At 32.5% G+C, this 16,345-nt stretch overlaps 1 protein-coding gene across 2 annotated transcripts in view; it reads right to left on the minus strand.

Annotated features, from left to right (window-relative positions):
* DIAPH3 (diaphanous related formin 3) overlaps positions 1-16,345 on the minus strand; it is a 410,013-nt gene that overhangs the window by 89,232 nt on the left and 304,436 nt on the right. The window lies entirely within an intron of this gene.

Below are 16,345 nucleotides of genomic sequence, written 5' to 3' on the forward strand. Positions count from 1 at the left end.
GGTTTGGAGTCAAAAAAAATAAATAGGAAGATCACCTGAGTTCAAATTTGCCATCTGTCACTTAAAAGCTTTGTGATCCTGGGTGAAACACTTAAGCTTTGTTTGCCTCAGTTTCCACAACTGTAAAATGGGGGCAATAATAGCATCTACTTCAAATTGATTGTGAGGATCATATAAGACACTGGTTAAAAAACAAAAACACTTAGCTTAGTGCCAGATACATAGTAGATCTATATAAAAATACTCATTCCTTCTTTCTTCCCCTGCTCTAAGTATGTTGTCTTTGGCAGCTATGACTCTCCGAAGTTTAAGAAACTTCTTTTGATGATTAGATACAATTTTGGGGCTCCTTTAACTTTCTTTTTGTCCTATCCTCAACTGGATGAACTGTCATTTTATCTTTTCTCAAGAGCTAACACAATGAATATAATACATTATTCTTAAATATCTGCTAAATTACTCTTGTCTATATCCTACTTTTTCCTTAATATCTTGTTTGAAACAGCTTGGGCTATAAAATACAGAGGCAATGAATGGAGAGTTGGGGGGAAGTAATTTCCAGTAGAGAATAGATCAAAAGATTGTAAACAAAAGTTCTCAAAAGGAGAATTACAAAACAACCACATAACAATGCTTCAAATCAGTTATAACAGGAGAGAAAGAAACAATAATTCTGAAATTTCTCCTGAGAGGTGAATGAAATAGCAATGACAGTCAAAAGTGTGGAAAGATAGGCATAGTAATTATGTTATTAATTTGTGAATTGGTCTATTTTAAATTTAGGGTTATAGAAAGAAAAAGGATAAAAATTGTAATATATTATGATTCATGGATCATCCTGTGAGGTATATGCTAAACTTTTTGTACTAACAACTGGAAATCAATTTGCAAATGTGTAAAGAAAATGTGGTACATATAATATTATTGTGCTGTAAAAATAAGAACGATGAATATGAAACATGGTAAGATTTCATAGGAGCTGATAAAAAATGAGATAAAGAAACAGCAAAACAATATACAGAACGTAAATATAAATTAAAAACCAACAAAACAGTTTAAATGCTTCAAAATTATATTGACCAAGCAGGGCCCTAAAAAAAGAAATAGGAAAAATATTCTCTCCCACTCTAAGAAGAGGAGAGGTGGTAAAGATATATTGGAAAACGAAGTGATGTCAAAAGATATCAAATTTTTATTTAAAAGCAAATATTAGTTTGGAGTTCCTATATGATATCTTCTTATCTTTAGGTTCAAATTTGATTTGGTATTTATTTTTACTCATACTCTGATGAGAAGCTATGTGGCAAAAGGGGCTAGAAAGGTGGCCAGAGAACTTACATGTCATATACTGGTCAGATTACCCTGAATGCCTTACTTAACCAATAAGTGAATGAGGCAGCTAAGTTTATAAGTTATTGAATAGTTGCTGAACCACTTTAGTAGAGAGTTTTCATATTAGAATTTCCTTGTGCCAATGAGATCACAATCTGGATGAAATCAATTATTTAAATATCCAGGAAAAAGGAAGAATGTGATTCTTAAATGATCAATACTTTCTACAACTAGTAAGGGATTCTGATTTACATTCTCCCCATCTTGTTACAGTCCTACTCACAGGTAACTGGAACAGTGCTAAAGAAAATCACATACTTGGGTTGACTAGATTGACTAAATTTAGGTAAATTAAATGACATTCCCCATAAAAATTCAATTTTTATACAGTTTCCTAATTGATTCTATATACTAGTCTCCACAGAAGCTTCTCCAAATCTTTTCTCCCCAAGCCTCTAATGTCTTCCTTTTATGCAACCTCTTAGCAGAAGATCTTGTCTCACAAGAAATGGAAAAAAAAAATATGTGATTTGGAAAAATTTATGGAAAAAAAATAAGTGATTTATGAGCTTCCTCTTTCCTGTTCTACAACTTCCCGGTCTCCATAGAAATGTCTTTGACAGCATGTCCTTCATCTTCTCCACTATTTTCAGCCTGTAATAAAGACCTGGCTATCTTTTTACAAGGCCTGTCTCTATACTAGTAACAGTGAATCTATTCCTTCTGCATCTTGGCCCTTACCCTGGGCTTTAACCTTTATACCATATGGTTTATTCCATAAAGCATACATACAAACAAGCCCTGGTTACCACCATTTATTTTAAAACAAAACTACTTCAGGATCCTCAAGCTATAGCACTCATATTTTTTCCCCCCTTTCATTGCCAAATTCATAGGGGAAAAAAGAACAAAACAAAACACCTACCTATACTTATTACATCTATTTTCTTTCCTTTCCTTACCTCTTAACATACTGCATTCTGGCATCAATCCTCATCAATTCAACTAAAACTACTCTCCAAAAGTTACTGATGATCTCCTAATTGTTAAAACTGATGATCTTTTCTCAGTCCTTATTCTTTTGAACTCTAGTATTTAATACTGTTGATTTAAAACTCTCTTCTCTTACATGTGCTCATATATCTAGGTTTTCATTATGCTATTCCTAGTTTTCTTCTTACTTGTCTGACAATTCCTTAGTTTCCTTTGCTGGTTAATCATCCATATCTTGCCTTTCAACTCTGGATCCAAAATCTCTCGAGTCCTTTTTTTCTTTATTATCTAGGTGACCTCATCAGTTCCCATGTGTTATATCTATACAAATGACTCACAGGTCTACATTTCTTTTTCATTTGTTTGTTTAGAAGACAAGTGGGGTTAAATGACTTGTCCTGAGCCACAAGGCTAAAATAGATCTCCATTTCTAGAACCAGTCATTTCCCACATCACCAGCTGCATCTTGGAAAAATTCACACTCAATGTTCTGAAGACATCTTAAACTCAACAAAATACATGTCCAATATATGTCCAAAATATAACTTATTATCTTTTCAAAGCCCAACCCTTTTCAGAAATTCTCTATTTTCATAAAGGGCACCACCAATGTTCCATTCATTCTAGTTCATAACCTCAATCATCCATGATTCTTCACTTTCCCCTACCCCACAAATCCAGTAAGCAGCCAAATCTTCATGGTTCTATCCCCCATGGCCCTGCCCTTCTTTTATATGATACACTGATGATGCTAATTACTATCATTTCTTTCCTGAAAGACTCTTCATTAGTGGACCTCTTTGAAGTTTCTTCACTCTATTCTATTCCTAGATGACAAAAGATATTCCTAAAGAGGATATCTAGTCATATCACCACTTCTTACTCAGTAAAGTCCAGTGGTTTCCTGTTGCTCCTAGAGTAAAATAGAAACTTCTCCAATTTATAAAGCCTTCACAATCTAACTCCAAATTACACTGTTTAACTCAGTTAATATATCCTTGTTTTTCCTCACACAGTATTCCATCCTTCTTTAGGTTGTACCTCACATCTGAACTATTCATTGCTAGTTTGTGTCTTTGAATCCCAAAAGCTTGCTTCATACTTCCTTTCCTATATTAGAGCTTTCCAGATTACATCCAAGCTGCTGAAAAAAGATGATTTTATATTTATTTTATATATAAAGATACATATAGAGCCAGGGATATTTTCAATTTTATCTTTGTGTCTTCAGTAACAGTGCCAAGCATGTAGTAGTTGCTTAATAAGTGCTTCTTGAAATCATTATTAAATATATGCATTAAATGGCATAGTATCAAACTTTATCTAAACTGAGTTCAAAAAGACATAGAATAAGACAATAATAATAGGAAAGCTTAAAGTTACTTTCATGGAGCTGATCATAACAGAGAGGTGAACTAAAGAGAAAAAATACAGAACTGAACATATTGTTAGAGAATGCAGAACTGAAAGACTCAATAAATGGGATCATAAAAAATTACATTTTTTCTCAAAAAATAGAACAAGTATTGAGTACAGAGAAATCAGAAATATATGATAAAAAAATAGCAGTCAATATAAGCACTGCAAGCAAAATACAGACATAAATGGATACATAATCAGAATATCTTGGATATTAAGTGAATTAAAGAACAAATAATATAAACAATTACTAACTGTGTAAGACAATAATGACAAAACAATATACCAAAATGCAATTCAAATAGAGTACAAGGGGAGAAAAAGCATACTTCTAAAAACAAAAATTAACAAAAAAGAAGAATGAAAGCATGAATAATCAATTTTAAAAGTTAGGGAAAATATACAAACAAAAATATAGGGAATCTTGAACATTTGAGAAAGAAAATTTTGAAATAAAAAAGATGATAAAAACTAAAATTGCTTCTTTAAAAACCCTAACACATGCCTTTAGTCAACCTGATTAAGTAAAAGAAAATGTGAGATAAATCAAATTTTTGTTTCCAAGAAAAGAAAATCACAACAGAGAAGAAATGAAAGAAACGTCAGAACCTAAGATAGTTAAATACCAGTACATGAGTAATTAAAAGACGACTCACTATAAAATATAAGCTCTTCCAACTAACAAAACATCAGAAGTTTTTAATAATACAATTTTGTAAAAGGAAATTTAGTAGTTTAAAAAAACATTACCAATGACAAAACAACATACCATAACAAAGAAATGTGGTCAATGTGAATTTACAAAGTCACTTTCAAACTATTAAAGAACCACTGATAATTATAATACACAATTTACTTTCAAAAATTAAGGACTGAGCAGAATTGAGCACACTTAAGAAGGTAGAAAATGAATTAATAATGAAAAGTTAGAAGATCAAGGAAGAGGAAGAAGCTCTGACTGAGGTGTAATCTGTTCATGAAAAAAAGATGATTGAAGTAATATAGGGCCACCTCCTACTCAGAGACTGGGAGGAAGAGATTAGTGGATTTTGTCAAGATTTTTCATATGAAGGTGAGGATGATGGGATTCACCAAGAATGTTCTCCAATTCCTCAATAAAGTTAAAAATTGGATCCTCAACTGAGAGAATGCAGAGGATGAAGAGTGGGAGACTTGAAAAGAAACAGGAGGGTTTGAAAGAGTTTTTATTGAGAACTTAAGGGTAAAGGGAGATCCAAAATAGAAAAAAAAAGTCTACTGTACATCCAAAATAATGATAATCACACTTTTTATAGTAGCAAAAAGCTAGAAACAAATTAGATATTCACCAATTGGGAAATAGCTAAACAAATTGTGGTCTATGAATGTAATTATTATTACACTGTTTAAAAAAGTGAACACAAAGACACATGGGAAAACATATACGAACTGGTAAGATAAGCAGAACCAGGAAAACAATATGAACAATGGAAGTGGAGAACTATTGCACTATCAAAACAGAAACAGAATTGTTTCTGTTCCATTAGAATAAATGTGTAACTTACTCTGTGTAATTAGAATAAAAAACTTCTGGATTCCAAGAGGAGATATAAGAACATATTTCTCTTATTTGCAGGGAAAGGTGACTCTGGAGGTCATACATGACTAAAGTTGATTGATATATTAGTTTTGCTGAAATGTCAGCTCCTTTTAAAAACATTTTAAAGTTACATATTAGAAAATAAGATATAAGCACAAAAGATATCACTAATTTTGTTCTGCAATTTGTTTATATTCCCAAATACTTCCATTTATTCCACTCTATTTTAGAATTGTATATATACCTTATTTCCACTATTTGCCAACATGCTCCATAAGTAGGAACTACTAATTTCTAATATATATCTCCCATGCTTTAATATATATTTGTTGAATTAAAATATCATGAAAAATACTATTAAAATTACAATGAAATTATTAAATTTTTTCTCATTGGTTCATGCAGTGAGTTACTTTGTAATGGATGCTTGCCTAACATGGTTTTTGTTTTATTTTGTTTGACATGATTGCTATGAATAAAGCCAAATAAGAATCAGAAAATTTAGAGCTGGTCGAAGCTGAGTTCCTCAAAGATTATGTGATTTCAAATGTCATAGTGAGAACCAGGGTGAGGATTGGAGTGTAGGTATTTTCAGTGAAAATCTATTATTCTTTTTAACTTCCTCTTGATAAAGTCATTCAAAAATCAGGAAAATTTATATTAAATATGTATTTTCAGTTAGCAGAGATATTGCTTCTGAAACTAATATAGATGAAATTCATTTCATATGTTCATTAGCAAAGATAATGGCAATCACTTGCCTCAGGAATCCTTACCAAGATTATCAAGTACCTTTATTTATTTATTTTGGGGGTGGGGGGTGGGAGGGGGGTCTGTTTTTCCCAGATCTAGGTCTAGGAAGAAGAAAATTCAGAATAAAAACGCTATTAATATAGTTCTAAGAAGTGATAATCAAGAGTGCTAGTATTATTGGCAAAGGAATGATGAGTATCTCTTTAGGAAAATGACTATCAAATTAAAAGTATAGGGAAAAGAAATTAAACATATTTGATACAAGTGATAGGCCTTTCCTCATCACTTAAAAAATCAGTATTAGCACCAAATAGACTTGATAACTTAAAAAATATGAACAAGATTTGCTAATCTAATACCAATAAGTAGAACATTCATATACAAAATTCAGATTCTTAAATGTAATAAAATGGCTAATGTATCATATGAACATAGGGCATAATACTTCACAGAAAAAGCATTTTCTCCTTTTTAAACAAGAGTTTCTAATACAGAAAGTTGTGACTCATTAATTAATGAACTGTTAAGTAAATGTAAACCTTTCAGTGACCCAGCTTTGCCTCTGAAGAGTCTGGCCACATCTTTTTTTTACATATATTCTCTTTGCACTGAAGCATTGTTACAACCACTATGGCACTGGAACTAACATCAGATAGGGCTATCAAGTCAATTATAACAGTCTGCTTCTGGCTTATACGGACAAGAAATGATAGATAATAATAAAACCTGCCTCTTTCAAGAATTCTTTTCAAGAATTCAAGACTCTTCAAAATCTGGCTCTAGTTTCCCTTTCCAAGGTTTTTCTCTCTCTTAACTCCTCTACATGAATTCTCTATTCTGGCCAAAATGGTCTACTTAACAATTTCTAAATATTTGCCAGATAGGCTTTATTTGGTCCAAGTTTGCCAACTCTGCACATTAAAATTCTTCTTGCCTTTTAAGATTCCACTGAAACTCTATGATACACTTGAGTGCCATCTGAATGTGATCCCTTCCTTCTCTGACCTTCTATAACACTCATTGCCCTATATTCATATTCATTCTTCTGTTAGATCAAATATGGCCTCAGACTAATGGTGTTGATCCTAGATGAGTCTCAGACTCAGTTGCATCAACTATAAAATGGGGATAATAGCATCTATTTAGCAGTATTATTGTGAGGATAAATGAGAGAATATTTGTAAAGTGTTCAGCACAGAGCGTGGCAAATTTAGAGTTAGCTTATTAGCCTAGCATATTGCTTTGCATATAGTACAAACTTATTATTTTGCTTAACTATCTTTAGCCTTTACAGCTAGACTATGGGCTCTTAGAGGGCAGTGATAATATTTGATATTTCTTTGAATAAATCCACAGTTAACTTACTCAAAATTAATTCATATTTTCTAGATATTCTTAAATGATATCAAAAATAAGTAGTATTTATATAGTGATTTAAAGAATGCAAAAAGAATTACAAATGTTACTTCATTTTATCCCCACAATTCTGAGATGTAGGTATTATTATTATATTCATGTTACAGATGAGAAAACTACCAGAGAAAGGTTAAGTGACCTGCTCAGTATCATATAGCTAATAGAAAAATGAAGTGAGGATTGAACTCAAGTATTCCTGACTTCAGAACAAATACTCTTTACATTGTAACACCTCCTTGCCTTCTCTTCCTTAATTCAATAGTATTTTATTTTTCCAATTACAAGTAAAAATAGTTTTTAACATTCATTTTTATGAGCTACTCAGGAGCAGGGCCTATCTTCCCCAGCTCTTTTTTTTTTTAATAATAGCTTTTTATTTTCAAAATACATGCAAAGATTTTCAGCTTTCACCCTTGCAAAACCTTGTGTTTGAAATTTTTCTCTTTCCCCTCTCCCCACCCTCCTCCCCGAGACAGCAAGTAATTCAATATATTCAACATTCATTTTGAAAGATTCTGAGTTCCAAATTTTTTTTTCTTCCTAAGTTTTCCCTCTCCAAGACAGAAAGCAATCTAATATGTTATACTTGTACAATCACTTAAGACATATTTTCATATCAGTAATTTTGTGGAAGAAAAATCAGAACAAAAGGTAAAAATCACAAGAAAGAAAAATCAACCCTCCTCCCAAGGAAAAGGGTGAAAATAGTTTGCTTAGATCCATATTCAGTCTCCACAATTCTCTCTCTGAATGCTGATGGCATTTTTCATCCCAAGTCTATTGGAATTGTATAATTCATCACATAATCTTGTTACTGCGTGCAATATTCTAGTTTTGCTTAGTTCACTCATCTTCAGTTTATGTAAGTCTTTTAAGACTTTTCTGAAGTAAGCCTGCTCATCATTTCTTATAGAGCAGTCCTATTCTATTACATTCATATGCCATAACTTATTCAGCCATTATCTAGAGCCATTTCCCAACTGATGGACATATATTCATTTTCCCATTTTTTGCCACCACAAAAAGAGCTGCTAGAAACTATTTTTGCACATATGGGTCCTTTTTCCTCTTTTATGATCTCTTTGGGATACAGACTCAAAAGGTCTACAGGGTCTTACAGATCAAAGGGTTATTTTTAATAGCTTTTTGGGGATAGTTCCAAATTGCTTTCCAGAATAGCTCCACCAACAATGCATTAATGTTCCAGTTTTTCCACATCCCCTCCAACATTCATCAATATCTTGTCATCTTGGCCAATCTGATAGATGTGAAGTGATACATAACTATCTTAATGACACATTTTCTTCAACCTAATTATTAACAAAATATATTTTAGATTTTTATCCATGTAAAAGATAAAGTTTAGAAATTTAAAAAAATTAAGAGTGCTAAAAAAGTCAACAGCAAAAAGGAAAAAATCTAACAGATTGGTCATACATCTTAGTCTTCACCTTGCTCTTTGATTAAAAAAAAAGTGACTTGTTTCAATGCCCAAAACAAAGCAAGACATTTGTCAATGAAAGATTGTCAATAAACTTTGTTAAATCTATTGCCTAAAGCCTAATCTTGCTAATGAGGGAGAGGTCATATATATGTATACATTGGAGGAAATGCCCATATTGACCAAATCAAATATCTTTAGAGTTATTTACCTAGTAAAGGAAAATAAACTACTAAAATTATTTAAAATAAAGTTATTAAAAATAAATAAAAAAGAATATAAAGAAGCAGCAACAAAGGATATATTTTGGAGGCAAAATCTCCAGGATGAGTATCCCATGAGTATGATAACAATAGCTAACATGTATATAGCACTTACTATACTAAGCATTTATTTTATTTACAAAGGTTATCCATGAGATGTCATAGAACGGCATTTTCAAAGTGGCTCTTGGAGGAAGATGAAGTGGTAGTATATTCAAGGCAAAAGAGAATAATTTGAACATGTGCATAGATGTGAAAGAAAGATCATCGAATAGCTACTAGTCCAGTTTTGGCAAACTTAGTAGTATTAGGACTGTCTATGCTAGCCCGTAATAACTGTCTGCTTATCCATTTCAAAATTCCCAGATAAGCTAAAATACATAATGCTGTATAAAAATTTTAAGTAATTATCAATGAAAATCTTAAAACATACTTTAGAATCTGGAGAAAGGCTCACAGAGTAAAAATTGGGGAGAATTATTGATTCATTAATGCATCTTTGGTAGAATTAGAAATTGATCCATGAATTTTGCCCCTTCCCCCTTTTTAAAATAAGCCCAGTAAATTTACAAAGCCAACCATGGGAGTAATCAAGATTTTTCTCTCTCCTTTACTTTTACCTAATAAAATTAGTGATACCAGAGTTGAGGTAACACAGGCATCTCTTTTCCCCACCAATTCCAACTTTAGAATCCTTGGGAGTCAAGGAAAATGAATGAATCATAATTAAGACATAAGAGATGGGAAACTTGACTAAATAAAAAGGAACAGTTTAGACGCATAATTGGTGTGATAGCTTTCATTAATGAATCTGATATACACTTGGAGAGTTGAAATATCCTATGTCTCCATGCCTCCCAAGGGTCTTATTCAGTTGTTTAAAGTATCCTTCAGTTAATCTCTTTTGAACTAAGTTTTTTTCATTGTCTCTTTTTTGCCTTCCTACTGTAAACTTTGATTTATTTATAACAAATTATCTCATTTGGACAGATAGTTGTCTCTAAATTTTGGAAATAATATTAATGGGAGAGATTTTTCAAGTCTCCATTCCTTATTATTCCCTCTGGCACTAATTCAAACATATATAATATGTGAAAGAAAGCTGAAAAGGGTTCAGTAGAACCAGATCATAAATGCCAAAATAAATACTTATATTTTATTCTATAGCCAATGGGAAGGGAGAATCGTGACACTCAAGAGTTTGGGGTTTTTTCTTTAGCAAGTGAGTGATATGGTCACATGTGGTCATTAAGGTCATTGGCAAATGAGTGGTAAAAAAGGGGAGCTATTAAAGATGAGACACTAATGACGAGGCTATCATAATGAAGTGAGAAGTGTTTAAAAGTCAGATGATAGCAATGTAAAGCAAAAGATATTGCTCAAGTAGAATCCAGAAGATGTAAATTTGTTTAATCAAACCATCTTAAGCTACTGCAATAAACAGCTAAAGAATTGTGAGATTTATATATATAAAGAATCATGACAAAATGAAACAAGCTCAGAGGAAGTACATGGATTTTTCAAGGTCACAATGTAGGAATTGGAGTTGTGTTTCAATCAAGTTTCTTTCAACTTTGTTATGTCAGATTAGGGAAATAATGAATTGGAAAAGGAGGTTTCTCCATTTTGGCAGTGTTTCCCTCATCAAATCCTAGTTGCATCTCTAATGGTAGGAAAAGAGAAAAAGGAAATAATTCTAAGGGTTCTCCTCAGCACTTTCCTAAAGTTCCATTTCTTATTTGTTATCAATATAATATTTGAATGCCTTTACTATTCATGGGGACCTTTAAACTATATACCCTACAGATGCCAATAGTCTGCAATATTTGCTCTTCATAGACTTAAAGATTATTACTTTGTGCAGCACCATAGTGTTGGATTGGCAGAAAACACAAAATTAACTCAACCTTAAGTGGTTCTACTATCTTTCAGGAAAATTCTCACTTCTTCGAGATCCCTTATACTTTCAGGATCTTTATAGCTAAGGTGACTTATAATTACCATCTAAAGGATAACTCAAATAATTTATTCTTTAAATCATTTTTGCTATTTCCTACATAAATTTCCTTTCCACTGGGATCTCTTTCCAGCTCTCTTTAATGTAGGAGCCAATTTGGATTAATTCCTACATGTCATTTCAGTGATCCCCATTTATGCAACTTTGAAGCATCAGAATAAATTCAATGAGGACCAAGGAAAAGTTACACCTCCCCAGGAAATTCATAACTTGTCAAGGAGACAATAGATAAGGTACTCTTGGTTTATGTCTGTGCATTATCACAATATATTTATGCTGTTTTTGGTTTATAACATGATGTTACTCTTCTAAAACAGGGAAAGTATTTCAAATTATTATATCTAAAAAGTAAAAGAGGACATAATGTTGGTTGGTTGTTGTCCTTTGTTCTAGAAGAGGACCAAAATGACTAACATCACTTTAGAATCTGGAGAGAAAGGCTTTGTTAGAGTTGAGACTATTTTGATCAGGTCAATACAAGCTCTGCCATAAGTTGGACATAAATAGTTTCTATGAACATTTGGGGATCTTCTCTTTTTTGCTCATGTTGTGTTTCTTTTTGGCTACTTCAATTCTGCTTTCCTTATACAGTACAGCACCTTCTCTGATGAGGGCACAGCATGCTGAGTGATTCTACGCCAGTGTCTCACATGTCATGCAATTGATTTTAAAATTCTTAAGATATACGTTGAAAATATCCTTTTATGGTTTTTTTCTAACAACCTTGAGAGCACTTATCCTGTGTAAGTTCTCCATAAAACATTTTTTTTTGACCAGCAAAAATTTAGCATTTGAACAGTATGGCCAGCCCAACAAAATTGTGCTCTCTGTAGAAGAGTTGGAATGCTTGGCAGTTGAGTTTGAGAAAGGACTTTTAGTATATGGTATCTTATCCTGCCAAGTGATCTTCAGCATCCTCCTAAGATAGTTCAAATGGAAATGATTCAATTTCCTGGCATGGTGCTGGTAAACTGTCCAGGTTTCACAGGTGTGGGATCAGATCAATGGCTCTGTAGACCATCAGTCTGGTACCTCTCCTCTCTTACTCTTTCCTTCAGAAACTCCCCAACACCGAGTTGGCTCCGGTGATGCATGTGCCAATTTCATCAATGTGAATGTCTCTGGAAAATATACTGCCAAAGTAAAAGAACTTATCCACAGCATCCAAAACTTCACCATTTATTGAAAGTGATGGTTCCACATATGAATGGTGTGATGCTGGCTGATGGGACTTGTGTTTTCTTGGTATTAATTGTTAGGTCAAAATTGGCACAAGCAGCAGAGCATTGATCCATTCTTTGTTGCACCTCAGCTTCAGAGGCTGCACTGAATGCAGAATCATCTGCAAACAAAAAATCATGCACCAATACTCCTGAAGATAATATAACCTTTTTATAACAGGATAAGCATTTAAGATATATAGTGCTTTTCTTAATATTCATTACTTTATTACAGCAGTTTCTAAGAGCACAAAAGTGCTAACCCAATAAAGTCTGATTTGTTTTCTGTTAAAAAAAAAAAAATTGCAACATGGGTCCTTTTAACTCAAACTCAAACATCCCATTTTATCATCAAAAATTTAATGTAATAATTTACAAATACAAAACTACTTTACATGGAAAAAAGTAATAATTCTCCAGCCCTCCTCATCTTATTCTAACAACTTGAAACATTTTATAGGTCTTTAGAGCCAATTATTCACTTCAAAATACTATTGAGAATCATATTACAGTCCTTAAATGAATACAGTAGCTCCAAATAAGGAGGTATTTAGACTAAAAACAGTCTAATCCAGTGTCTACTGCTAATTCCGGGCCATCTTCATTATTTCTATCAGTTTAAGTGCAAAGACTAGAATAAACTGATAAGTACAATGTGTACCTAAAAAAGACAATATGGCCTCAGAGCACTGTGACATACACACATGCACACTTTCCTAAAAAAAAACTTTTTTCAAAAATAATATGGCCAATTTTATTTAATAGTTATTTGAAGGTTTATTGGTAAATCCCTTCCAGTCTTATATAATCATATCTTTTTTTTTTTTTTTAGTGGCTTTCTAATTTGGGGCATTAATGGTATATTTATTAGTATTTTCATTTTATTTATAATCCATTTACATGCAGCTAGAAATACATATTTGAGTGCAATTTTCTTTGAAGACAAGGCAATAATGGGAATAAAGGGACAAATCATTTTAAAAAATGATTTAAAAAAGTAAATGTATCACAGATATTACTATCATTTTCTTTTATTAAAGATTTTATTAAACATGAATGATGATCCAAAAATACTCTTCCACTAAATTTAAGGAAGAATAATAAATTCTTGTTTCTGAGAAAAAAGTTTTATGTATAGCAAAAGAAAAAATAGTCAAAATAGATTTTTGAAAAGCTTTCCTCTCTGTAGTTTCCATTAGCTATAACCTTTATTTTCTGAACTCTTTTACAGACATATTTAGTACAGGTGGTAAAGCTGTAAAGGAAATACAATGCAATGACAATAAAAGCATCCTGTTTCTAAGGAAAAGATCAGGGGTAGGAGTCAAGCTAGGGATCTATAACTTTGGCAAATCTGAGCCTTTTAAATTCTCATCATTCTTGGCAAAACTGCAGGACAGCCAAACTGTTTTCACAAGAGTTGACAGTTTGTGCCTGCCAGGGAAAGCAGATTTTTAAAACTTCGAAACATCACCCACCCACCCACCCACCCACCCCCTTTCTTTGTTCCCTATTTTAAACATATCATATGGAACTTGTTTATTTTGTAGGACCAAAAGTAGGAAATTTAAAACAATGGAAAATAAAAGAAAGAAAGACAGCCAAAGTAAAATACTAAGACGATACTATTGCAGAAACAAGATCAACTGAAAGGTTTACCAGACACTTTATGGATGTAAAAGTTATACTTTACATAAAACAAGCTTATCCATGAGTTGTCATTATTCAGCTTCTGAGTAATAGGGGCTGAAAGAGAGAGAGTTTCTTGTGGTTATGGTTGTTGCAGGCATAAATGGAAAGATGAATTTCATTATCCTCAAGGTGGCTGGGGAGTTTTTGTGACCCATGAGACACCACTTGGCACACCATCACTGGCAATGGGTACCACAGATTGTCTAATCAATGTCCAACATAACTGAGGTGGTAAAAACACTTGTGCATTTTAACCATAAGCTAAATTAGTTGGGAGCTAACCATTAGGGATCTCCATGAAAAAAAAAAGTCCAAAAGAAAGGTTTGTTCATGTCCTAGATTTCAGACTTAACTCTTAACTGTCTCCTGACTCTAAAATATGCCAAATGGGCAGTAAACAGATTAAAAATGACTCCAGACTATATTTTCCAATACTTTGTATAATGTGGTATCTTGTTATTTATGAGATAGACTAGAAAGTAATTAATTACTAAGGGCTAAAATAAGTCCAAACACAATTAATGCTATGGGTTGTTATGATGCTAATTTAGGTAAAACAAAAATTAAAACCTTCCTCCCACATAAATTCACATGTTAAAGTCATTCACTGATCCAGCTGGTATATAAACAATACAAACAATACAATAAAAAAAGTTCTACTCTCATTTTAAGACCACTAAAGCCTCAAAATTTGATTTTTTCTATTTATATGTATATATTTTAAATCTGTACACTAAAAATTTCCATTAAATGTATTACCATTTACAAAGTAATAAATTTTTAATCCTCACTAATTTGACCATTTTATAGACAATAACAGCTTTTAAAAGGAAGTTATAACAATGGCACTTACTAATGTCTTTTACTGACCATTTATATAATTTTTTTTCAAAGTATCTAAAGCAATTAGGTTTTATTAATGAAATAACTACCTACCATTTCCCTCCATGTTAAAGCTTATTATTCCTTGAATTAAACTAGCATTAGAGTCTAACCAAATATGTAAATGCCTTTTATTTCCTGTTTTCCAAATGGGGCCTCTTTTCATCTACATGGAAGTGAATTGAAGTTTTAAGCTGTTTTTGCCAGCCAAGTCACACACCTCTAAAAATAAGGATTTAAAATAGTAAAAACAGTACAAGGGAAATAGTCTGGTAAACTCTACATTCTAATCTAATGAATCCTTTTAACCCCAGGCCATATAAATGACTTCAAATTAGAAATAACAATAATAGTAAGTCAGGGTTCTTGCTTGTAGGCCTCAGTTTTGAGATTGTGTCTTGACATAGGTTGCTAAGAATTGCCTAGTACCTGATTAGTATATATCTTTTTCTATGTCATCAGTTTAACAGGTTTTAAAATGATCTTGTCTTTCTCCCCATTCCTCAAATCCCAGATCAACAGTTGTCAGGTTGTGAGTCAAGCTGTGCTTCCGCCCACACAGTGGCACCGTCAGCCCTGGTGGTTGCTCAAACAATTTTTAAACTGAGCAGCCGGTTGCCTTCAGCAGCAATGCTTTGGGGGGCATTCTGTGCTGTTCACCCAAAGTCTCTGGCTGCTCTACAACTGTGCTAGTTAAGAATCGACAGAAGGAACAACAAATGGCTACAATTAGCATTCGCCCTGCTCTCTCAACAGAATTTCATTGCTATGGCAACTGGAGTTGCCCAGACAACATGGGGCTTTGGCTGAGAGGCTAGTTGTGCTGCATTATAACCAAGACTGAACAGAATATCCAGAGTTCATACTCATACTTCAGGACACTAGGTCTTTTTAATTAATAACAAAGGCTTCTTAAATTTTCTAACCTAATGTACATGTATAGCTTTTAGTAGCCAGAAGAAAATATCATTATTATTTTTTAAATTTTTGTTAATACCACAGAGATATCTGGAATATAGGAATCAAATACAAAAACTCCCGTGTTAATGTTTTTCCCTCTCTGCATGCTTTTCCTACCATCCGATTATGTGACATTTAGTTCACAAAGATTAAGTAAAGAATATTTTTATATTTTTGGACGGACACACACACACACACACATATATATATAATATGTCTGATACTCAGGTGTATAGTGATCCTTAGGAAAGTGAAGATTAGAAAATTCTAATGTAATTATCACAAATATAGGTTAATTTGTACTAAATTGAAATATTTCATTAGAATACATACTGTGTTAGTACATTGTGGATTTGAAATGTTTTTCAAACTATTTAA

The sequence above is a fragment of the Sarcophilus harrisii genome, chromosome 3 (genome assembly GCF_902635505.1).
Source record: "Sarcophilus harrisii chromosome 3, mSarHar1.11, whole genome shotgun sequence".
Taxonomy (NCBI): domain Eukaryota; kingdom Metazoa; phylum Chordata; class Mammalia; order Dasyuromorphia; family Dasyuridae; genus Sarcophilus; species Sarcophilus harrisii.